Source organism: Pteropus medius, unplaced genomic scaffold (genome assembly GCF_902729225.1).
Source record: "Pteropus medius unplaced genomic scaffold, Ma_sr-lr_union100, whole genome shotgun sequence".
Lineage (NCBI taxonomy): Eukaryota > Metazoa > Chordata > Mammalia > Chiroptera > Pteropodidae > Pteropus > Pteropus medius.
This window is the reverse complement of record NW_024340692.1, coordinates 1,019,904-1,046,678: the sequence shown is the minus strand read 5'-3', so window position 1 is coordinate 1,046,678 and position 26,775 is coordinate 1,019,904. Positions and strand designations below refer to the sequence as shown.

Genomic DNA, 26,775 nt, shown 5'->3' with positions numbered 1-26,775 from the left:
GGTAATATGAATCAGTAAGTGCTTTTCCTGATCTGATTGAACAGTAATATAAGGAAATAGAAGGCATAACTAACATTTAATGAGCACACTATCCATGCTGGTGTCCATGTCACTTTGTAACACTATCCCACTCCTACCTGGAGCTCAGCCTCATGACCTGCTCTGGCCAATGGGATGTTAACAAATGTGATGCCAGCAGAGACCTGAAAAATGCCTGGGTTTCCACTTGGTCTTGTACTCTGCCATAGCCATGAAAACATGTCTGTGTTAGCTTGCTGGAGGATAAAAGACACACATAACAGAGCTAAATCACCCGTCATCTCAGCTGAGACCATCCTAGGTCAGTCAACAACCTATTGCCACACATATCAGTCAGTCCTCACACATATAAGCAAGTCCAACCAAGACCAGAAGAATTGCTTATCTAAGTCAAGATTAGCGAAGCTTCTGAGGACACATCCCAGATGCATGGGTAATAAATGTTCATCGTTGTGTGATTTATGGTGGTTTGTTATACAATGTTATTGTGGCATTAGATAATTGATACAAAACCTACAGTGGAGAAATGGTTTCTAGATATCGAAGCATATTATAAATTGTGTTGCATGTTACATGAAAGTGACAATAGTTTGTGTTAGGATAGTCTGTAGCCCTATACAGGTAAGCCACATCCAGATAAATAGGTGAAAGATTCTCACTTAAAAGATGAGATTATTCCTGTACCAATTCAGGGAAAAGGAGTATCTCTCTAAGTAGAAAGTAAATCTAAGAGTAAGGATCAGTCATGTAGGTGATGTGATAGCATCTCTCCTAGGCAGGAGCTTTTGTCTAGGAGGGTATTTCTCTAGGGCCCATTCAGAATGACTTCTGCTGTGTACAGCTTGACCAGGAGCTGAGGAGCGAAGGCCCAGGCATTTTAAATGATGACGATGATGATGATGATGATGATGATGATGATGATGATGGCAGCTGACACTTACTGAGAAGGTCTCTTATTATGGCCCAGGTGCTATACTCAGCTCCTGATATATATTAGATCATTTAATCTTCATAACAGTCCAATAAATGATTATTTTCCCCCCATTTTATGCATGAGGGAATTGAAGCACCGAGCTATTAAGTGAATTGCAAAGACAAATAACAATTAAAGACTAGAGTTGAGTGGTCAGCAATCTGACTCAAGAATTTCTATGCCAAAGAGCTTATGGAACCAAAAAGTGGACAAATTAGGTTGGGGCCGGAACTTTATACCTTATAAACTGGATTGTAGATATACCTGGTGCTTTGTTTCTGACTCTGCATGGGGAGGAGTTTTATCCCACCATGAAGCCAATATCGTGGCAGCATCAGGAAGGGAATTGACAGAGAGAACTCGAGTGGGAATGAGAGCAAGGGAGAAAGAGCAGAAGAGAATCTCAATGGGAAGGTAAAGTTGGAGAACAAGGTCAAGTGCCCTTAGTCAGGAGCTTTACCTTGCTCACTTTTCCCAGGAGATTCTCTACCTGGTGCTATTTCCTTAGAGGTTTAGGTTTAGTTTTATTGAAGAAAGTAGAATTTCTTTATGTTTTGTATGTGCTCGGCACTTTTCAAAGCATTTCACATACATAGTGCATTGAATTCTAACAACACTTCAATGATTTAAGATATTTTTATCCTTAGTTTTAAAGATGGGTGTTATTCAAATGCAGTTCTTGGACTGATGGCAGGCTGTACTCTTCCTCTCCAGTCCACAGTAAGATGAGAAATTATGAGTAGGTATTTAGAAACTTTTAATAGAGTAATATTTTTTTGCCTGTTGAATCTAATACTTTAAAAAAGGAGTGTGTAGTTTATAAATTTATGTTTTCTATTTTGTTTTTCTGGTAATTCATTTTAATGTATCTTACAAAAATATTTTTCTTCAAATGGATTGGAAATTTAAGAAATACTGTTTGAGAAACAATTCTAAGCAATAGAACTGAGGCTCAGAGACATTAAGTAACTAGCCAAAGTTTTAGTCATCAAGAGGCAGGGCATGTCTAAGACTTGCCTTAATCAAATGCCCATAAAATCACTTTCTTTTTATTAAAATTAATGTCCATCTTGACTAAGACTGTGCCTGCCCATACCTGCCTATTCAAAAAATGATGTTAAGCTTGGTTTGGGGCTGGGAAGAGAGTGGTAGGCACTGAGCTTTTCTATTGACAATCAGTTGAGTCACTACATAGTATAGAAATAGGGCTGTAGAGATGGACTTTAAAAATCAAAATTATACTACTAGTGTATTCACATGATTGACACAGCCATTGCATGATTCATGCAGTATCACTTGGAAATAACAGCTCAGCTCTTTCCTTTGCTCCTCTGCAACTCCATAAAGGAGAAAAATAGGAAATACATAAAATTCTCATTTAAAAAAATTGTCTAACAGATCCTACATTCAGTGAAGCAGTTTGTTTTGTAGTTTAAAGTTCAAAGGAATTTTCTCATATTATCTATTAAAATAAAACAGTGTGGTGATCATAGCAATAAGTAGTGGACATGGGCATTGGAGCAAGACACACTTAGACTTGGGTCTCACCTTTGCAATTTTCTTGCTCTGAAATTTTGGCATTATGCTAATACCTCATAGGATTTTGGGATAATTTAATAAGGTAGCTCATATAAACTGCTCTTATCAAGTAGGAAGTAGAAGGATAATTATATCAGATGCCTCCAAACCAAATACATTTAACCAGCTTGTTTGAGATCCTTTCAAATGTACAATCTCAAAATAATTAACTAAAAGGTTTTTTTTTTTTTTTTAATTTAGTTATTTAGTTCAGCAAGTAGGTTTTTTTTTTTTTCTGGCAAAGAATAAAACAAGGTCATTTGACTCAATTTTAAAAATTGAATTAACTGAATGGTTTGCATGTTTTGTTTCCACAAAGAGAGAGTCTAATGATTCAGAATAATATTCTGGTCTATTGTATACTGAAAACTGGTTTCATTAAATTTATGATATACTCACTTTTATAGGTTACTAATAATCTTATCTCATAAGGATGTTGGGAAAGTCAAATTAGATCACATAATATATAGTGTCTGGTACATGACAAACACTGAGTAAATATATTTCCTTTGCATTTTCCTTTATTTACAAGAGCTTCTGTTTTTAGGTCAACGTCACTTTATAACATTGTTATGTACAATGGTTACTACTTTTGTCAACTTTTTTACTTCAAGACTTAACATAATAAAAGTTTTTGTACTTAGAAGGTAGAAATATGGGTACCCATGAGTTAAAGCCGTGATGAATTTGCCTTGAAACCCTATGTTAAATTTCTCCAAATGAATGATAATAAAATTTCTATGATAAATGACTCTCAAGGTCTGTGCTCTAACTAGTTTCTCAAGTGGCATGAAGCCTTTGGCATTTCCTCAGTAATTGGCCCCTAAATTGTGTCAACAAGTGCTTGTGTACTCTTTATAGTTTTGCCTGACCATATTTGCCTTTAACCATTCCAATATTCTTTTCTGAGCAAAACACAAACCTGTGTTTTAAACCACTAATTAATTTTCCTTGAAACATCCTGAGGGGCTAAAGTCCAAAGCTTCTTTCGGGAGCTCATTTTAGGCAACATTGGAAACTATTTCAGAATATTGTACAGAGTTAGTTAGAAAACTACCTGGAAACACTAGGTAACTTTATTTTCCATCATCCGCTGTCACTTTGGTTGAATCTACAGATTTTAGGTCCTTCTAGTTCACATATAATAGCCAGCTCACAGAATTATTTAAGCAATAAATGAGATTAAGTATATAAAAGTACTTTCCAAACTATTGACAATATTCAAAGGATATAAAAGGTCAGATATTGATATTTCATAGAATACTTTTACTTCCCCATGTCTCCCTTATGGTCACAAAATGGCTGCCACATACTTATATGACAATGTCCCAAGCAGGAGAGGGGTGGGAAGTCTTCTCAATTTTTTTTTCTTTTTATTAGGTAGAAAAGTCTTTCCCACAAGCCCCACTCCAGCAGATTGCCCTTAAGTTTTCATTAGCCAAAACTAGGTCACATAATCATCCCTAAGGGATGATTGATTTAGGCCGAAATGACACAAATGGTCTGATTTAAAGGTCTTTGATATCTATCTAGCCTCTAGTCTCAAGAGCCTAGCTTAGTTCTTCTCGGCTCCCTTTCTTCTTGGCTTCTAGCCTGCTTGCATGTGAATACTTCTTTCATCTTAACACTCCCAGGACATCTTGACTATATATCCTGATTTTCCCTCTTAAAATATACTTATAATTTCTATGAAGGAACTATGGTAATCTCCCCAGTGTGCCTGAACTCTGCTACATTAATTCTTCTACGTTGTCTCCTTCTCTGTACCTCTTGTCCATCCAGAGAAATATGGAATTAGAGGAAAACTATGAGCTTTGGAATCCGATGAGCCACAATCTGACTCACGGCTCCATCACATTTTAGTTAAGTATTATACCTCTTTGGATCTCCATTTCCTTTTCTATAAAAAGAAATTAAAAGTATCTGCCTCACAGGATTTAGTAAATGGATGGAAAGTATCTGGCCCATAATAGACAATTGAAAGACATAATCCATTTTATTTTTGTTGTTATTTTTTATTACCAAGTCACACATCAGTTCCTGTGATTGCTCTATCTCTAAGATTGGTTCCAACTCTTCACTTGGCTCACTTGGGTTGGAGCTCTGGTTTTTGATGGCTTATCCGGGCTTTAATGCTGTACTCCTTGAAGATACACTCATTGCTTCTGACATTCTGCTCTTTGTTTATTGATTTAGACACAATTTTGAATAAATATGCTCAGACTCTTGTGCTCCAAACTGAAAAACACAACAATAATAAATGCTTGTGAAAATGAAAAAAAAAAAAAAGATAAATGTAATGAACATATAACAAAGCGCAATAAAGATCAGCAAAGCCCAATTGCAGTCATGACAAAGGCTGGACAGGTGGCTAATTGCAATGGGTAACATAGGCTCTGGCAACATGAATAGCAACAAGGACAGTAAAACTTCAAAGGACAATATTATCCAGTATGGTAAAAGAGAGCAACAGAAACGGAGAGATCAGGAGAAGACAATGGATCAAAAGAGAGAGGGAACTGGGCATGACGCAAGACATTCTAGTAGATGAACTATTGAGAAAAGATTTGGAAGCCCAAAAATATTTACATTTTTGTGGATTTCCTTTAAACACAATGAAATACAATTATTCGTATTTGTTTAATTTAGGTATATAGTCAATTTATGTTATAATCTTTTTTCACAGTGTATATATTGTTACAACAAATATTTGTTTTATTTTATTTTCGGATATATAGATTCTCAAAAGAAGCCAAGTGACATCTAATACAGTTCAATCTGGCTCTTATCATTGATTATCGTTAGTTAGGTTCACTTGCACTCTTACTCACACAGGGCTCAAGAGAGGTGAAATGTCTCACAAATCTTTACCTGCTCTCACCTGTTGTTCAAATCTTGCGTTCAGTACTTAACCTAAGATCAGAAGCATAAGACAGATTGGTGATTGTCATTAAGTTTTTCCCGTTGATGTTCTAGACCTGGATTCTACACATGGCCCCACACAAGTTGTTGAGAACTTACTGCACACCTGACCTTGGCTAATCTAGTTGACTGGTTTCTTGACCTTGGCTAATCTTGATTACTGGTTTCTTAACCCTCGGCTCTGTCCCAATCTTATGAAGAATAACATTTGTTTTGTTTTGATTGTTGGCCAGAATCTTCTAACTCCCTTATCATTTCTGGGGAGATCTGCATTTTATGATTTTACGTGGCAACATTTCTTCTGACTTCAGTTACCAGTACATAGTCCTCTTTCCATTGGTCACCAGACTTCTTGGCCCTGCCCTCCCCTTTGGCTTATGGCTTCTTCCCAACAGAACCCATTCTTTGTGGATCCCTGTCCTGAACCCCAGCCTACCTCAAGGTCTTACAGTTTCAAACTCAGAATTTGACCTGCTGCTCAGTTCCAGTGTCTCTCCAGATTCTGAGCTGTGTTTTGGTACAGCTTCCTCTTTACAACAGTGAGAAAACATAATGGAAGAGAACAAGCAGCACTTTTCCATTTTCTTGGGCTCAATAGTCTTTAAAAGCAGAACCCAACACTGAGATGGTGAAGACAAAGCTTTGTACCAAGCGTTTGCTTAGAAAACACTTCCGTTTTTCTGTCATTTGTATACTTATCTCTCCCTAACTTTTAAAAGAAGTATAACCTCTAGATTAGAACATGAAATCTCAAGAGAAGTAGCCTTAATTTCATCAAATCTAAATAATAATAATAATAATAATAATAATAATAACAACAACAACAACAACAATGACAACAATAACAACACATTTTCATTAAACACTTAGCTGTGTTAACCAATATAGTGCTCTGAGGTATCATTATTGCACCCTATTGTAGATGAGGATGCTGGAAACAGAGAGGCAAAGTAACTTCTCCAAAATTACACGGCAAATAATTGCCAAACAAGATTCAAACTGAGCAGAGTCTGAGCTCTGTGCTTCTAGATCTTTGATATGGTACTTGGTATAAGTAATTAAACAAATCACAGAAGATATAAAAATTATGGATTAGGCAGGGATTTTTCTTTAAAAGTTTGATGAAGATTTTTTTAAAATTTTGCACAGGAAAAGAAGTAATTTATTCTTTAATCTAAAGAAAGATGTATGGAGTCGTGTCATAATATTCTGAGAAAGCTTGTAGTCATTTATGTCTACATTTATATGACCTATATGATTACAGACATAAGGGTGATTTGGTTGCCTTCAAACTGAAAGAAAAAGCTGTATAGAAAGGTAAGCCTGTAATACTGTTTTTAACACCAGCCTTCTTTAGCAACCCTTCTTCTTATATTTATTATGATTAATAGCAGTTATGACTCCTTATACAAATAGAGTGCTTTATGGTTTATAAAACAAATTTACATAATTTATTTCCATTTTGTCCTTCCAATAATTATTTGCAAAATAACAGGTCAAATAGCTCATTTAATTAAAAGAGCAAACCAAGGACCAAAAATATGAAATGACTTTGTCCACAGTGTATCAACAGTGCATGATCTCAATAAGATGTTCTCTGGGGACAAATCCTTAGTCCAGGCCTTTGTTACTAGATCAGGCAGGGCCTAAATGCATGAATTTAAAGGAGTTTTTAATATCTGAGAAATGAAATAAAATAAAATAAATAATCATTGGAATAAAATACCTAATAACTTACTTAAACACAATGATAAGTTTTTCATAACTGCAAAAGTGATCGACATCACTGTGATTTTAGACTTGCCCATAATGTTATAAATATGTGGTTCCCTTTTGTTTCGTAAGGAACAAAGCACTCTGAGTTAACCAATGGCGAACAACAGAGGTTATTTTCAATGCAAAACAAATGAGGCATCTAAACTGTAGAAAGAATGTCTATAAACAAAAATAAAAATACAAGACACTCCATAGGAAAATGGAAAAGCAAATCAAAAATGGAAAACATAAATGACTAGTAGATGAAAAGATGTTCCAGCCCACCAGTAATCTTAGAAATGCATTTTCCTCATCAGTTTGGGAAAAAAATAGAGAACTGCATAATACCATGTACTGGTGAGGATTTGGGGAAAGGAATACTCATGCACTACTTACAAGAGGGTGAATATTTTGGTTCTGCACTCAATTTCGATTCTTGGGGGGAAGGGTGTTCCCCACATCTCTAACAAGCAATGCTACAGCACCATCTGGGCATCCTAGGATTTAACTCAGTTCTGCCACTAACTACCTGGAGGTAGAGTCAGATCCCTCAGGTTAATAAGTCATCTATAAGACTCCCCATCCCCCATTTTAGATAATAATCGTAAGCCCAGGTTATCACTTGTGCTTCTGACCAATTAGCTATAAATCAAAGGGTTCCCACTATATCTTCCTCGGACTGAATTAATTTGCTAGAGTGGCTTATAGAACTCAGAGAATCATTTTATTTACTAGATCGTTGGTTTATTATAAAAGGATAAAACTTAGAAACAGCCATATGGAAGAGATGCATAGAGTAGGGTATTGGGAAAGGATGCAGAGCTTCCATGCCCTCTCTAGGTGCTCCACCCTCCTAGCACCTCCATGTAGTCACCAACTTGGACATTCTCCAAATTCAATCCTCTTGGGTTTTTGTGCAGGCTTCATTACATGGGCATGGTTGATTAAATCATTTTCTGTTGGTGACAGATTCAACCTTCAGCCCTTCTCTCCTCCCCAGAGGTTAGGGGGTGGGACTGAAAATTTCAACCGTCTAATTATTAGATTGGTTCTCCTAGCAACCAGCACCCATCTTTACCCGAGTTTCTTACGTTGCCTTATTAACACAAAAAATGCCACCTTTATCTTCTCTTCATTTAGGAAATTCCAAGGGTTTTAGGAGCTATGTGCCAGGAACAGTGAAAGACCAAATATATATCTTTTATAAATCACAATATCACAGTGAACTAGCATAGTTACTCAGAAAAGTAGTTGTTGGTGAAATTAATATATGTGTACTTTGTAGCCAGCAATCCTGCTCTTGGGTGTAACTCCTAGAGAAGTCCTTAACCAGACCCATAAAGGAGAATGTAGAGTTGTATAGGAATATTCTTTGCAGCATGTTATTGGTGGGAGTTGGAGGAAACTCCAAATTTGGTGAGTCCTCGCTAAAGGATTAGATGAGTAAAACGTGTATCAAATGCATTTTATAGTATATTATGTCCTGGATAAAAGCAACGCATAGATGTAAATACAGTAATAAGAAATCTTAGTGTTGAATGGAAAAGGAAAGATTTAAAGTTTAAATTCAATTAAATTATAAGCACTTCATAGATGGTGTTAGAAAATCATTAATGGATACTTAATTTAATAGATGAAAGTTGGATAAAGAAAAGGATATTTACATAATCCAAAATATTCTCCTATAAATTACTTGTTAATCACAAAGTAGAGAAGCCAGATATACATCACCTTAACCAAATGATGAAAGAGAATATCAGTGATATGGGGGCCAACCCATATTATGTGTTTTCCAATAAGATACATTGAGAAAGACACACTGTTAACTCAATTCTATTCCTATTCAAAGTGCATAACCTAAATTAATGTCTGAGAAAATAATAGACAAACTAAATTGAGGAACATTCTGTAATTGGCCTATACTTGTCAGAAACTTCAATGTCATAAAGACAAAAGAAAGACTAAGAAACTATTTTAGATTAAAGAAGTCTAAAAAAATGCAAAATAAGTGTAAAGAGTGATCCTGGATTATATCCTACACCAGAAAAAAAAAAGTTGCAATAAAAGGAAATAATGGAAAATTGAATGAAATTAGAACGTTGACCGTGAATTTGGTAACAGTATTATATCACTGTTAAATTCCTGATTTTGATAACAGTGCTATGGTTATATAAGAAAATGTCTGTGTTCTTAGAAAATATATGCTGAAATATTTAGGGATAAATCTCTAATCTACATTAAAATATTTCAGGAAAAATATATTACATATTTTTCTCTGTGTGTGTATGTGTGTGTTGAGAGAGAATGGGTGGGGAGAGAAAGAGAAAGTGATAAAGTAAATGGGGCAAAATGTAAACATGTAAAAACATAAAAATGAATCTGGAGAAAGGGTATATGTCAGCTTTTGGTATTCTCGTGACTTCAGATATGTGTGAAATTATATCAAAATACAAAGTGTTTTAAAGACTTACAAAAATTTCATCAGAGTACACACCACTAAAAGCATACTTAAATATATTTGAGTAGGTGCCTTGAAGAGAAGGGGGAGGGATAAGGATAAAGGAGAAAAATTAATAAAACCAGAGTGGGACCATGCTTTAGTTGATGATGGTCTTGGATTGTGAACTAAAGAGAAGGACAACCGGACAACCTCCTCTCTGCAGCAAGCTCCTTATATAGAGCGTAGTGTGGATACTATATTCTGTGATACTAAATTGGCCTTTGTTTACTGACTCTTTCCCTTTCTCCTGCATTTCAGGTAAGTAGCAGGACCTCATATATTTTTCTTTGTTTGTTTGTTCGTTTGGGGTATTTTTGCAGGGCAGAAAGCTGCAGCTATTTTAAGACAGTTGTATCTTTTATCTTTTGTAAATGCCTAAACCCCATGAGGAGATTTAGCTGAGGAGAACATTTGAGGATATTTAAAGAGAAGAGGGAGAGATTTCACATAGAACAAAAAGAAGATGGAGGTCAGAGAAGGAAGAAGCAATCTAGAGCAGATGGCTCTGGACACAGTGCTCAAGGAACTGATAAGTTTCAATGCACTGTTGTTCAGAAATAACTCCTAGTTGTTATCTTTAACTTGCTCCAAATGTCATTTTTTAAGTTGAAGAATGTGTCACTCTGGCAGAGAAAGAAAATGTGACCCCAGTATAATTTCTATAGTCTGAAAAAGGGCTTAGGGTAGGGGACAAGTGGGTGACAATAGATGAGGATAGAGGATGTGTCAGGTAACCAACCAATATTATAATTTCCAAGACAAATTCAAGAAAAAGGAAGGGCATATTTTTTTTTCTTTGAAATATCAATCGTTCCCCAACTCCCTCTAAACAAAACAGACAGATATCCACATCTAATTCTAAGTGTGGAGGCAGTGAAAAAAAAATGAATAATTCTATGAATTGTCAGAATTGGGAGGTGAGTGAAGAGAAAAGTTATCTTCTTGGTACACGAGTTTCTGGAGAAGGGGAGAGTAAAGGAAAGCCAGAAAAGGGTAGCGAGAGGAAGAAAGGGGCAGGTAAGTAGCTCTGTTGAATGAAAGAGGTAAGTTTCTTTGCACATTGAGGAAAAATGACTATGTCCTGACAGAGGAAGACCTTAAAGCTAAACTGGATCATAAAGTATCGACAAGGTTCAAATTTGCTCTGTGTGCTTGTGATGGCATGTATGTACTCTCTTTTTTAAGTGGTAAATTAGATCTTTGTCTACAGGTGTGTGAAGAGCAGAGGTGTGAGATAATGATACCAGTGTACTGTGACTAAAGCATCTATTTCTGGCAAATCTTCAGCATCTTGAACTTAGACCTGACATGACAGCCTGTCCTGGCATACCTGGGATGATTTAGAATAGTGCATCTCAAACTTTCACATGAATCATCTGGGGACCTGATTAAAAATGTAGATTCTGGTTCAGTATCTGCATTTCCAGTAATTCTCAGGTTATGACAACACTACTGATCTTCAGACCACACCTTGAGCAGTAAGGGCCTGGAATACATAGTCATAGATACACATAGATATTCAAAGATATGCGCAATGCATATACACATCTGAACTTGGACACTCAAGTACAAAGAAAGACATTCACTTATTCATTTAGACAATATATTTTGAGCGTACTTTTTTTAGGGCAGACATTGTACACATGTAGACATACACATGGAGGACTGATCTTTGCAAATGGACCTTAAAAATCACAAAACATTTCTTTGCTTTCCAAAAACATGCCATCATATTCTAGCACCAATCTCTCTGAATGGCCTCGTTTTCCTTACTCTTAGTTGCTAGCAGACTTTAGAATGAGCAATTGCCTACATGCAGAAAATAATTCCTAATATCCTAAGATAGTTCTCTGCTTTGTCCAAAATTCTTAAAATGGCTGTATGGCGTAGAGGTGGGGACGTGGGTATTGAAATGAGGAGGCCTGGGCTCAAATCCAAACTTTGTCACTTACAACACAGCATTAATCTCCTTTAGCTCCAGTTCTGTATTTGCAATAGGGTGACAATAAAGTCTCCCTCATGTGGATAGCTATTCACCTAATTCAACAACTATCTATTGGAGGTCAATTGTCTGCAAAAGACAGAGAAACGAAGTCAATTCAATTTATCAACTCCTGGAACTCACAGTCTACTATGAACAGATACAGAAGACGTGTGTAAAGGAAACAGCACACAAAGAAAGTGATTGACTTCACCAGAGTGGTGAGAAAGTCTTCCCAGAGGAGCTGACAGCACAGCTGGGCTTTGAAGGATTGGAGGGGTTATCTGGTAGAAAAGGAGAGAATAGAGTCATGCTTCTCAAATTTAATCCACATCCAAATCACTGGAATTGCACTACCTGACTTAGTACCTGGGGCAGGGCATGTGATTCTGCATTTTCTAACAAGCTCTAAGTAATATTGATGTCATTGGTAAGACACTTGAAGAAGCAAGGGAGTAGGGCATTTCAGATTCAGGAAATACCAGCATAAAGATAACCTTGACAAGCATTATGGGGGATTTGGAGAACAATATGTGGCTCGAATGGCTGGGCTGTCGACTGCAGGGAAAGAAGTCATGGGAGATGATGCTGGAAAGTGGGCAGAGTTAGATCAAGGGAGAATTAAATGAAAAAACAAGTGACTCTTCCTGGCACTTAGCACTTCAGCAAAGTTGCATTATACAAGATGAACCCACAAAAAAAAGTTGTATTTTTGTATACCAGCAATGAACAAACTGAAAAGAAAATTAAGGAAACAATTCCATTTACAATTGCATGCAAAAGAATATAATACCTAGAAATAAATCTAACAAAACAAGTGACTTATATACTGATAATAACAAAACCTTTCTGAAAGCAATTAAAGAACTACATAAATGGTAAGACAGCCCATATTCATGAATTGGAAGACTTAATAATGTTAAGATGGAAATACTACCCATTGCACTACAAATTTAGTGCAATCCCTATCAAAATGGCCCTTTTTGCAGAAATAGAAAAGCCGATGATCAAATCCATGTGGAATTGCAAGGGGCCCTGAATAGCCAAAATGATATTGAAATAAAGGAACAAAGTTGGAAGACTCACACTTCCTGAGTTCAAAACTTACTATAAAGCTATGGTACTCAAAATAGCATGGTCTTGACATAAAATAGATGTATAGACATGTGGAATATAACTGAAAGTCCAACATCTATGGCCAGTTGATTTTCAGCAAGGGTGCCACGACCATTCAATGAGAAATGAATTTTTTTCAACAAATGGTCTTGGGACAACTGGATATTCACGTGCAAAATAATGAAATTGGACCCTTACCCCATAACACACACCAAATTTAAGAGATGGGAGAGAAACATATGGGAACTTTCTTTACTTTTTGTGCAATTTTCATGCAAACCTAAAACTGCTCTAAAAATAAATTTAAGTAAAAAATCTCCATATGAGACAGCAATACACATTACTAGAATAACTAAAATGAAAAAAGACAGACAATAACAAGTGTCGTTGAGAATGTGGAATATCTGAAAACTCTCAGACAACATGAATTGAAAATCATATATCTACTTTGGTAAAAGGCAGTTTTTTATAAAGTTAAACATACACTTACATTTGACTCACCACTCCTACTCCTGGGATTTTATCTAAATAAAAAAAAAATATGTCCATTAAAAAACTTGTTATGATATGTGCATAGCAGCTTTATTCATAATAGCTGAAAACTGAAAACAAAAATTCATGTTACAGTGATTAGATATACAAACTTTAGTATAAATATACAATGAGAATACTACTCAGAAATAAAAAGGAATGAATTACTGATATACCCAATTTGGGTGAATCTCAAAAAGTATTATAAGCGAAATAGCCAGACACAAACACTACATTCTATATGGTTGCATTTATATTAAATTCTAGAAAAGCCCAAAGTGCATTGACATAAAGCAAATTAGCTCTTTCCAGGGGCCAGGGTTAGAGAGGGTATAAAAGGAAGCCAGAAAACTTTTGAGGGGTAATAGAAATATTCAAATCATGGCTATGTTCGTGGTTACATAATTGTATGCATTTGTCAAAACTCACCAAGTAGCATACTAAAAATTAACGAATGCTTTTATATTTAAATTATACTTTAATAAGAATGATTTTTTTTATAACCATTGAAAACTGAACTCAAAATAGATTAAATACAAGAGCTAAAACTATAAAACCCTTAGAAAGAGACATAGGAGTAAATTTTCATGACCTTGGATTTGGCAATTGATTCTTAGATATGACATCAAAAACATTAGCAGCAAAAGAAAAAAAGTAGGTAAGTTGAACTCTATCGAAATTAATTTTTTTTTTTACATCAAGGGATATTATCAAAAAAAGAAAGAGACAACATACAGAATGGGGAAAATATTTGTAAATCACATATCTGATAAGAGTCAAATATCCAGAATATATAAGGAACAATTTAACTCGATAACAAAAAGACCATCAAATCAATATGGGCAAAGGACTTGCATAGGTAGTGCTCCAAAAAAGATATACATATGGCCAAAAAGTACATGAAAAGATGCTCAAAATCATTGATCATTAATCATTAATGATTAGGGAAATGCAAACTAATACCACTTCACACATTCGAATATAAGATATAATAATAATAATAATAATAATAATAATAATAATAATACAGTGGAAAACAGCAAGCGTTTGTGAAGATATGGAGAAATAAGAACACTTGTAATTGCTGGTGGGAATGTAAAATGGTTCAGTTGCTGTAGAAAGCAGTTTGGTAGTTCCTCAAAAAGTTAAAAATAGGATTACTGTTTGACGAAACAAAAAGAATTACAAAGCAGATACATGAAGATGCATGTTCACAACAGCACTATTCAGAACCGCCAAAAGGTGGAAAACAACCTAAATGTCCAACAGATGAATGGATAAACAAATTATGGTATACACATACAATGCAATATTATTCGGCCACAAAAAGGAATGAGGTACTGATACATGCCACAGTGTGGAAGAACCTAGAAAACATGCTAAGCGAAAGAAGCCAGACACAAGAGATTACATATTGTGTGATTTCATATTTATGAAATGTCCAGAATAAGTAAATCTATAGCACTGAACGCAGACTGTTGCCAGGGGTTAGGAGTGGGAGGGAATAGAAAGTAACTGCTTAACGGGCACAGATTTCTTTGTGGGGTGGTGGAAATATTTTGGAACTAGGTAACGGTTGTGGTTGCACAATATTGGGATTGTAATAAATTGCTTTAAAATGGTTAATCATGTTGTACACCTTAAATTTATATAACTTTATTTGTCAGTTATACATCAATAGAGCTGGGTGGGGGGTAAATGACAAAACAGACAACCAAGTACAAAATAAATAAATAAAGTGGCTAATATTCTGTTATATGAATTTCAATTCAATTAAAATAAAAGGATGTTGTTGGCCTTGACGAAAGGTAATGAATTTGAATTCAAGCAGAGGTAATAATGAAGAAAGACATGAAGCAGACTGTGAGAGTGGTACTGGGCAGTGGAGAACCAGAGGGAGGAAGGAGTAAAAGGTGATGCTGAACCTTCTCACCAGAAGGAGTTGATGCTATCGATGTGTGAGGCAGATCAGATTTGAAGTGTGGAGACAATGTATTTAGTTGGATCATGAGGACTGGAGATGTCTGAGAAAGTGTGTAGATGGAAGGCTCTCACAGTCAGTCAGACCTCCCGCTCTTGAAATATAACGAGGTAGAGGAAAGAAGACCTAGAAGATATCCTGGTGGAGAGACCTTATGTGTAAAACTCCCTTCTGAAGCAACATATCGATGGTGTACAAGAAATCACTTCTTACATTTCCACTACTGTGGCCCAATATCCTTTCAGTAGATTCAGTTTGCTATTTTAATTGATTAGTGGAGACTGAGGATTATATAATTATATATATTATATTATATGAATATATATATTAAGGATTCATCCAGGTACACATAGAAATCCATCCCAGAGCTAGCAATTGTTCATCACTTAATCTCTTACCACTCTTTCTTCAATACCGCACTCCCCAGGAACCATATCACTGCTGACCTCAGCATTGAACTTAATCCCAGATTCAAGGACCAAGAATTGTATCACTTCTCAGCCTTGTTGGCTTTGTGGGGAAATGTATCTAGTTTCCTAAAAGTCTCTCCAATTCCACAAAATTAGCTGGAGCAGGTTTTATTCTGCTGAGCAAACTCAGTTTTAGCATCCTTCTGCATCACACATCTATTTTCTGTTTCTTCCGGCCACTTTTGCTGCACTGAATTCATCCGGTTACCACCCTCCCCCAAAGAAAAGTGAGGCCACGAGTCTCCAAAGAAAGAAAACACTTTCTTTGCTGTAGGGGCATTGAAACAGCAACACCATCTCTCTAAATTCTTACCACTCCCCATAAACTTCAAGTTTGGAATCCAATGGAAATGACAAATTCATTGAAAACAAAAACACTTTTGTAAAGTTATACTAAAGACACATTCAAGAATCGAGGAAGAAGTTGTGAGTGCTGCAGAAATAGTTATTTATTCACATCTGGAAAACATTTGGTAGGGGCACAGGAGGGACAGATGAACTACAAGAACCTACAGGAATTTAAGTTTGTTTCTCCTTTTCCTGAACCTCCTCTCTCTTCAGCGTCTTTGGCTCCTCCTTAGTCTTCCCAAACAAGCCACCATGGAAATCTGCCCTTGCAAGTTCTCCCTGTCCTAACTTAATTCTCCTTTTCTTCGTTGTAGCTGATTTTGAGCCATAGTCCCAGATGGTCAGTCTGGGAACAGACATAGGCTTTTTCAAAGAAACAATATTGATTCCTTCTAGACCCATACAACCTCTTTCTTCTACCTCTTCTTACTCCAGTTCACAAGGCTTTTAATCCCTCCTGAATGTAGTGCTTCAATATGGGTCAGAGAATGGGCCACAACTCAAAATCAACTGTTCCGATCCAGGAAGCTTCGACTGGCACAAGCAGCGTTCCATTAAGCAGGGTCTGGTGCCATTGTTTTCTTCAAGTCTCTCACCAGCTGTCCTTGCTATGCTTGGCTAAGAATTAGACAAGGGAGGGAGGATCTGGCTTGAATAGGAAGAGAGACAAGAGCTAGCTTTAAAAGGGGACACTAAGGACAAGCTCGAAGGGACAGGGAATAGGGAATGTCTCCCACAGGGGTGGTTCTGCTTTTGCAGAAGAATCAAGAAAGCAAGAGAGAAACAAGTGTACACATACTTATCTGGCTCTGAAACAAAACCAAGTTTAGAAGGACACTGAATCCAATCATTTCAACTCGCACATACCCCCTTGACTTCAGATCTAAGGAAAACCTCCTATGAGGAAATAAAACATAATATTTTGGTTAAAACTTTTATTTTCACAATAGGCATGTGGAGCATGGAGGTGCTTATAGCCATTAGATTTTCTTTTGGGAAGCTAACTTTCTTTGTCATTTTTTTCTGAGTGTCATTTACTCAGCAGCAGAGAAATATGAGAGATGTCCTACTTATAAATTTTGCAGCTAGCTAACATGCTAGCATTTTTAAAAATGTAAACAATGCTAGGTAAAACTTTTTAATAAAATACATTTTAATCATACATATTAATGACAAAAAGTATTATGTATTGATATTATTCCATGTCTATTCAAGCAGTTTATCAAACACCATAAGGAGACAATATTATAAATGGTTGGGATCACTAGCTCTTGAACCAATAGAACTCTGCCACTCACCATCTGAGTACCTAAGAAGAGTCTCTTAATTTCTCTAAGCTTCAATTTTTTTTTTTGATTTGTATGAGGGAGGGTGATAATACTACCGACAGTGACAGTGAGTCAAAAACTCTTAACATGAAAAATACTTAGCATAATGCTGGCGTATCATAAGCACTTAATAAAAGCTATGAATGCATTATTATTGTTGTTATTCACTTGTGATGATTTTGGAGTCATCATAGTAATGTCAATTATTGCACATAGCCCAGTCAGTCCTTTTACATAAGTGCTTGTTAAAGTAGATGTAATGTCCTTACAGACTATGCTTTGTGCTAAGTGATCTGTCACTATTCCTGACCCTTCCTGTTTCTTAGCTTTTACTTAGCATATTAGAGTCCTTCCTGTTGCTGCTTTTAATCTGATCTTCCTAGAAGCTAAGAACACTCCTGCCTGCACTCGCTATGGAAACTAGATAATCTTGTGTGTTAAATTAGTAGGTTTAAATTTCCACTCAATTCTAAATAAGTCTACTGGGACTTCAAGACTTTCCTGTAGAAAGAAGTACATGGGCTTTATGATAGTTATTTCCTTCGACCTACAGAGAAGTCTCCGGAGTGAGGACATTCTGCTGAAAGAGGGGAGAACAGTACTGTGCAAAAAGGGAACAAACACTGCAAAATCATGGAGACAGGCAAGGGCATGATGGAGAAGGGTTAGACGTTTACTATGACTGAAGCGTGGGCGACTGTGAGGAAAGGAGGAAAGGCTGTAAAATGATAAGCTTGGAGAGCGAGCCCTCAGTTATTCAGAGCGTTGTATAATGTCAATAAAAATGGCTACAGTTATAAACATTTTCAATATTTTAGGTGCTATGTTAAGCATTGTACATGTATTATCTCATTTAATTCTTACTACAATTCTGTTAAATTTGTAGTACAATTTACATTCTGTAGGTGACAAAACTGAGGCATGGGAGGACTGAATAAACTGCCCAAGGCCTATCCTGGATGATTTGATTTAAAATTCTATGCTTGTAACTACCATGCTATACTCTTCCATTAGACTTAGTATCTATAATAATAATTTTGGCTTGTGTGTGTGGGTAATGGGAGCCAGAGGAAGTTTTAAGTGGAAACATAATATGATAAGATTTATTTTTAGGAAGGTTACGCTGAAGGGTGGATTAATAGAGGAGAGATGTTGAAGACAAGGAAAACAGCCTGAACATTCAAAAAAGACCTGAGCAGGACTTACCATAAGACTTTGGCAGCAGAAACAAGGAGATGGGGAGGGACTCTGAAAATATCTCCAAGTAGAAGCAATAGAACTTGAGGCCTGGCTAGATGAGGGAAAAGGAGAAGTAGAGTAAATCCCTCAGGTTTTTAGATTGATGAATGAACGGATGGTGCTACCATCTATGTTGGGGCAGCAATTTTTTTTTTTTTATTCTGTCTTCTAGGGAACAGAAATATTAAAGTTGTCACTCAAAAAGAACCCATTAGTAAATGTGGTTGGGTTAAAAAGGATTATTTGATGCAGCACTGCTCGACAAGGTTAAACCCTACAGTGCATTGAGAATAGTCAAGAGGACAATTCCTTATGTATTAGGTGATGTCCAGGAGCCTTGGTAATATGGATCTGGTGCTCAAGAGAGCTGGCCTAGAGGTAGAGCTTTGAGAATTATTTGTTTCAGCAGATCTTTGATGATAGCATTTCTGTGTTTGTCCCTGTTCCTGCTCACTTGATAAGAGTTGCTAAATAAAGATATTTTAAGAACTTTGAAACCAGTGGCTATATATCATTAGTTGAAAATGCAATGTAGGTGAATACTAAAATATTTCTACTTCTGGGTGGAACCAAATAGCTTTATATATGAACTGTGTACCATTTAATTCAAACTGGGAAGCTTTTGGAATTGCCAGAATAAAACGTTTACCAACTGAATGAAAAACAAGAGACAAGATTTGGTTAATTTTTTCATGTGCCACTGGTAGAATCAGAGGAATCCAGGACTTCAATGCAGCAGGCTCAAGGGTTCGGAGGAAATTCAGCTCAGTTGACTGGGGACTTTTTTGCCCCATAAGGAAAACCACCCATACTATTGTTTTGTAGAATCACAACAGCTTTTCGTATATTGGCAGAAATATGCTCCCAGCTGCCCAACTCTGTGGTTTCTTTGGTCATACAGTAAAAGGACTTGTGACCTCGAAAAACCCACATGAGTTTCAATGGCAGAGCTGGGAATTTATTCTGGCAATCATAGTGTAATCTGTTGATCTATCATTCTGCATCAGTATTAGGTAGGTTAACTCTTATTTTCAAAGACAAATTAGAACATCTAGTACCACTATAGTTCACTTAGTCAGTGATAGCCCCAAACCAATATGAAGAAAACGAGGCACAGAGAGGTGAAAGAAGTTGCCTAAGATCACACAGCTTCACATAGCAGAAAGGTTCATGAAGAAAATATGTAAAGCAGAAAATATATGAAGATTCTGGTTCATACATTTTCATCCACAGGGTATCCAGAGACAAATCATATTACTTCTATCAGAGTTTCCCAAACTTCGGTCATTTGCATAACTACATAACACCAATTGTTGACATAGCCACATACTACCTTTGATATTATTTATTTAATATATTTAAAAAATAAATACAATTTTAAAATTCTTGTTTTCTCCAAGATACAGAATATGTAAGCTCACACAATTGATATGTTAATTTTTTCTAATCCACGTGAAAATCAGTTCATTACTCTAAAAATTTTGTCCTTGTCCATCCTAAAATTTGTTCTCTAACCATTCATTCACTTTTTCTCTGAACAGCTTACACTGTAAACTAGAAAATCACGCATTTCAAACATTACATATGTACAACCATCAACACAGTTAACAGCTATAGAGGACTTGCTACTATGTTCAGGGCCATGTGCCATGTGAATTGCTCATTCCATATCACCTCCTCTGTGAAGCTGAGCCTGAGAATGAGAGCCCACGAAGATTTTTTTCCTACCTGTGCCAAGAGTGTGCATTAGGTAACTGGGCATTTTACAGCAGACCATCCTATACTCTAATTATGTCTTCTCTCCCCAACAAGGTGTTAAGCCCCTCTAGAATATTACCATTATTATATCTTCTGTTACTACTAAAAAAAGAGCCTTGAACTTTGTGCTTAGTGATTGCTAATGCCCATGGTCAAAGTGATCAGATCTAAACACAGGAAGGAGAAAGACACAGCAATTGAGCCCCTACTATATACCAGAAACCCTTCTGTCATTATCAAATTCATTTGTAGCTAATCTTCACTGCATCTCTGTGTGGTGGGAAACTGAGGTGAAGAGAAGCCAAAGAGATTGCAGAAGTTTATGCAGCTGGCAGGTGGCAGAGCTAGGAGCAAAACCGAGATGCGGCTGATTCCAGGCGCGCTGCTTTTTCCACTGCAGCAGCCTGCTGTACTCTGCTTCTGGTAGAAAAAGACACTTTCAGAGAAGGAGTGAAGACAACCTTCTCTATCAGGGAAAGACACTGCAGTTTCTCATTATCTCAGATCACAAGTTCTCTGCCAAGTGCTAAATTAATAGTCAATAACAAACTGTGACCACTGGCAAAAGACTATGGAAAGAAAACCTGGGCATGGATGACCAGGGTAATGAACCATCAACACAATAAATTCTGTGGGCAAGAGTCTTGACCAGGATCTCATTCTCCATTCTGAGTCATACAATTTCCCGGCTAGAGCATGGCCAATTGGTTTATGTCCGAATGGATTGGGCATCTGTGGGTCCAGCAGCTGCAAAGTTTTTCATCGTGGCTCATTCACACTGGATTAACAAGTCAGGCCTGGGAGGGAGAGATGACCAGGCCCTTGACTCTGTTCAAAGCCTCACTTAACACTCTCAGATTGAAAGCCAGGCAGGAGTTGGCAAGCGAGGAGCGGAGCCATTTCTGGGGGGACTCTGAGGACCTCAGCATGAGTGAAGACGGGGCTCTGGCTGCCATTTGCTGACTTCTAGACAGTGCAGGTCCATGTATCCAGAGCTCCTTCCTTTAGTCATCCCTGGAGCCAGCCTACGGCGGTTTGCTCTACAGATAGAAACACTTTTTCTATAAAGTTCTGTTCAAATATGCAAAGAGAGCAATGGGACTTGAGGGGTCTTTTCTCAGAGAACGCAGATTTATTTCATTAATTAAACATAAATGAAATAACACCCTTTGCCTTAAAAAGTCAAGGATATTGAATTTCAGTAGGCAGAAATGCTATTATTTTTTAATTTGAGGGATAGTGAGGGGATTTAACCTCTGCGTAATGTAACATCTCAACGCTTTTGTTTTTTTTTCCCTCCACATAGTAACTGTTTCCTTCCTACAGGATTATTATGGAGCAAGAATTGAAGACTGGCACAGGAACTTGCAATGAATATCAGCTCCCTCCTTTTTATTCTTTCATGAATATCTTTTAGACTTAAAAATAATAAGCTCGGTATGTGAACTATATCTGTAAAAAAAAAAAAAAACAAAACAAAACCCTAATCTTAATCAGTTCAATACAAAACCTATACTGACCTTTCCTTAGAAATATGCTGCTTCTTCAGTCTCTCTCTCTCTCTCTCTCTCTCTCTCTCTCTCTCTCTCTCTCTCTCTCATACATGCCCCAGAGGAAAAGAAAGGATGGAGGTTATGTGTGACATCAGAATGCCTTGGTCCTCTGGAAAGAAAAAATATGAAAAGAGCTTAATTTATTCCTCAGAATATGCTCGTCCTATGAATCACAGGACCCAGGTTGTGAGGAGGCCATGTGAGAATGCCAGGGGACCAGGATCTCTTCCTTCAGGATATTAGGTATTTTGTGCAAACTCTCTCCCTGTAGGAGTGATTAGTGGTGATAATAGCTAACGTTCGGTTAGGTCCAGACAGTCTTTGAAACATTTAACACATTTGAACCCTTTGTCCTTCTTTACCAAATTATTATCCTGCTATAATCTCCATTTCACAGATGAGGAATTTGTAGCACCAGGTGTTAAAGTAACTAGTCTAAGATCATCCAGTCAATAAGTGGGGGAGCCCATGTGAAAACCTAGGCACAGTAGCCCCAGCATACAGCCCTCACTCACTGTTTCCTAATATGGGGTACTATATTCTTAGTCAAGGCAGCCTGGCTACGCCTCTCCCCTCTTTAGAGATGAATAGACACATGCTCATTGCTGAGCTAACTTCTAAGATCCCACTGTTAGGAGACAGTTGGACTGGACTCTTTGGGTGAGGAGAAATGAAGGTTGAGAGCCAATACTACCTTCTGGCTTTTTAATAAAATGTATGCCTAATGACAGGTATTTCAGAGGCATGCAGCTGAAAGAGTGGAATTAGTAAAGAAGCAAGGAGTGTTGGAAAGAGCGAGGATGGAGAATAAATATGAGGCTGGGAAGAAAAAGCAGCCTCCACAGCTCAGAGAGCTTTGCACCAAGATGTTTGATTTTATCCTTCAGGTCAGTGCTTCACCAATTTTTTTGACTCCAAAGTCTTCGGAAAGGTCATTTCTCCACAAGTCCTGGGTCAGAAGCCAGAAACTCCAAGTGTGAAATCCTGCTAGAATTCCATGTTTTATATTTAACATCCAGGAAAATTATGTGTTCTACTCCATGATATATTTATATTGGTTAATATAAAAATAATGTTTTACATTTATCCCCAGTGGCTTTGCAAAGGTGTCATGTTTATCCTATGCCCTTGCATACTTCATGATGTTCTTTACCCCAAGAAGTACTTATTTCCTGATTTGAGAATCATAGCCCTAGACACGAAGAGCCATTGAAAGGTATTAAACTAGGCAGGAACTTCACTGGATTTGAATTGTAGAAAATACTCTGTCGTAATAGCATGATGCCCCTGAAGCTCTTAGTCTAATCCGTAGGGGAGGTAGTTGAGTTGCCCCATTTGTGAGCCTGAGCAGACCAGAAGAGGGGATCAGGGTCATTGTGCACACTCGCTCTAAGGCTAGGACTCACCCTAAGACAGAAGGGTTTCCCCAATTACCAATGCACTGTTACTGATGGAGAAAGGCACAGGGAGAGAATTTGCTGAGTGATTAGAAATGGTTCCGCTGATGAAAGAACTGGCAGACAACAGCAGCTGGGGGCCTGGCAGACGAACTTTCAGGCTTCACAATTCCTCACAGGTTCAGCTCTGTTTAGATCCCACATGATGACATGGTTGGATTCAAGTAACATGTTTTATTTGCCAATGGAAACACTATTTGAATAAACAGTTAATTTGCCACAGTCTCTCTCTGCAAGGGAGAAACTCTTATTTTCCTTCCCAAATTAAGCCAGATTAAATCTAATTTTATTAATAGAAGATGCATCATTAATTTTCTCTGGCTTTTTCCAACAGGTGCTCCTAGGTGCTACCTCTTAATTCATATCTGGCTCTTCATTTTTTTTTAAAGCCAATAACATTGGGTATAAGCCATAACAATAATAAAAATTACAGTAATAATAATGTATCTCATTTATTTAGCATTTACTCTGTGCCAGAGTCTGTTAATTGATTTACATTAATTGTCTCAACTGATCTTCACAACAAATCAATAAAATATATAATCATTATTATCACCATTTTATGGATGAGGAGATTGAGGCTTAGAGATGGCAGAGCTGAGATTCAAACTCTGACAGATGTATTCTGAGTCTGTCTCTCTTCACCTGGGAGCTCTTCTGCCAAGAAGTTTGAGTCTTCCATTTTGGCATTCAGCCAGAATTAGCCCACATAGACCCCTTTTTGAGCTTCATTCCCTCCTGTCAGTAGGACTTTCTGAAGACTTTCAGTGATTCACTTCCGGGTCACCTCTAACCTCTGTGAGCCCTGTGAGACATTTAAATGCCAGGGCCACATTTGTTCTTTTTAGCTATAGCACTTCTTTTCCTGAGGACATGCTATTTTCATTAGGATTAAAATGGCCCTCAGCAATAAATATTAAAAACCTGCCCAGTGAAAAGAACAGTTTCCTTAGAAGCTTATGAGGATTAGAATTTTTAAGCAGGCCCTGCTACATATGACCACCCCTCTTCTTTGCCATCCCTTTGTGTGCTCCCGCATGGATGTGCTTTTGGCATCAATCAGATTTGGTGTTTTGCACAAATCTCTTCATACTAATTGTCTGTCCATATTGCTGTGTGCTCCGGATAGAATGGTCAGGGGGAAATAGAATCTCACTCCTTCTCCCACCCCTGGGGGGATTCAAAATTTATGTGCTTGATCTTTGTTGGTGGCGAGATGAAAATGCTTACTATACATAGCAGCTTTCCTCCTTCATGTTCAATGGCAGCCCCGCTGATGGGGAGCCTCAGCCATCCTGTTTGTTGCAGAGCCACCCACGGAAGACTCAGACCAGCAGAAGCCAAGAATCGGCTAGCTGGGGCTGGAAGTCTTTCCATGGTGATCCAACAGAGAAACTTGGGAAGGTTAATTATTTTAGCTGTAGATTGTGGTTCCATGGCTCTATGCCATGAGATGCTGATCCCTAGTTTACTATCTGTAAAATGAAGATGATATTACCCACACATTGGGGCTGTTGGGAGAATTAAAGGCATTGTATCAAGTGTTTAACACAAGTGTTGGAGTAGGGAGGCACTCTCTGAATGTTAGTGCCTTCCCCTCCTGTCTCTGGCCACAATCCTGAATAGTAGGTGAGGCATTTATCATCCATGTTCCTAAACATCCCCAAAGACTTGTGGTTTCTGTATTAAAAACCACATTGACTGTTCCAGGCTAATTGGGTGTCCTTGGGCCTGAATTTCTCCATACAAATATATAAGCTTGGGATTTTTTAAAAGTATATGGTAATTTTATTCTTGGACAAATAATACATTTTCTAGCAAAGCACAGAGAATTCTTTCAGCACTCGGAACTGGGTAGGAATTGCTTGATATATGGATAGCAACTCACAGTAACTAATGATTTACAATAAATACTTCAGCAAAGAAAAGTCTGGGTAAACTCTATATTTCATTCTTCTGACAATGAGCTACAAAAGGTTTGCATCTTAAATCAACTGGTGGTTGTGCACCAGAAGGATGTGGTCTAAATAGATTTGTATGACGGGGCAATTACTCATCACGGAAAGGATCCCAGCTGTCATCATGGCTTTTCCCTAAGCAGTCAGTGAGTGAGCAGTTATGGAATTATAGAGCTAACCTCCTGTCCTCCGCCCCAAAGCCAGAGTCACAGAGGATGTACATCATGACACCCAGGAGGCACAAAGAATGGTCAGCACCCCCAGCTGGAAATATGACATGCTGAAGGGGCCTGTTTTCTTCCTCCTTATTCTGGTCACTGGTGGCAATTTTGGCAGATGGAGGAAGAGCCAGACTAAGTCTCTCCTAGTACAGGATCCTCATGGCCTGAGTAGTAGGGTCAGTGCGGAGAGATGCAGAGACCGCAGTCTTGGGGGCTGGTATCCTAGCTTCGCTCATCACTGACTGAGACAAAAAGAAAAAAAAACCAACCAAACAAACAAAAAAAATTACATTTCTCTCATTTACCATTTTTACTAGTTACAAAATGAGAGTGGTAACTTCTACTTTAAAATATTTTTGTGATCTAGTGTGCATACAAGTGACTAGCACTTAGTGAATATTATTCCACTTTAAAAAATGATACCTAATATTTACAAAGTGTTACTACGTGCCAAGAGCTGTGGTAAGCACATTACATGGCTTTTGTCCACAACAACTTCCCATTTTATAGATTAGGAAATTGAGAAACAGGGCTTAGTTGACTTGCCTGTATATAGCTAGGATGGAGAGAGTAAATAGCAGAGATAGGCTTTGGCCCAGGCAGGTTGGATCTAGACCGTCCTATAGTTGTAATAGGGAGGAAATATATCCTGGACTGGAGCTTAGAGAGCACTTTCTGTGCTGGGCCTCAGTATACAGTATGCAGGTTCTCCATCCTCAAAGTATTTATCCAGTCTCATCAGAGAGCAAAATGGAAGCATCAGAAGTAAAACAGTACGCATATAGAAACCCACAGTAATGCCACAGGAGCTCAGTAAGAGTGCGGACTTGCTCAGAAAACACAGATCTCTTCTCTTTGGCTTCCATCTCTGCCACTTTTTTGCTTTTGAATTTCTTAAATGAATTTTTTTACAAGGTCAAGGCTCTGATCTTTTTTCAAAAATAAATTTATTGAGGTGACATTGGTTAGTAAGATTATATAAATTTCAAGTATACAATTCTATAATACATCATCTGTATGCTGCATTGTGTGCTCACCATCCAAATTCTAGTCTTCCTCCATCACCA

General features: G+C 37.4%; 1 long non-coding RNA gene across 1 annotated transcript; it reads right to left on the bottom strand.

Annotated features, from left to right (window-relative positions):
• Nucleotides 1-4,590: 4,590 nt before the first annotated feature.
• On the bottom strand, nucleotides 4,591-20,974 carry LOC120605615 (uncharacterized). Its single transcript, XR_005653676.1, has 5 exons — nucleotides 20,736-20,974; nucleotides 13,355-13,388; nucleotides 11,963-12,032; nucleotides 5,462-5,503; nucleotides 4,591-4,828 (listed from the first exon to the last, which is right to left on the bottom strand). It is a non-coding gene; the product is annotated as an uncharacterized LOC120605615 (long non-coding RNA).
• Between the last annotated feature and the right edge of the window lie 5,801 nt (nucleotides 20,975-26,775).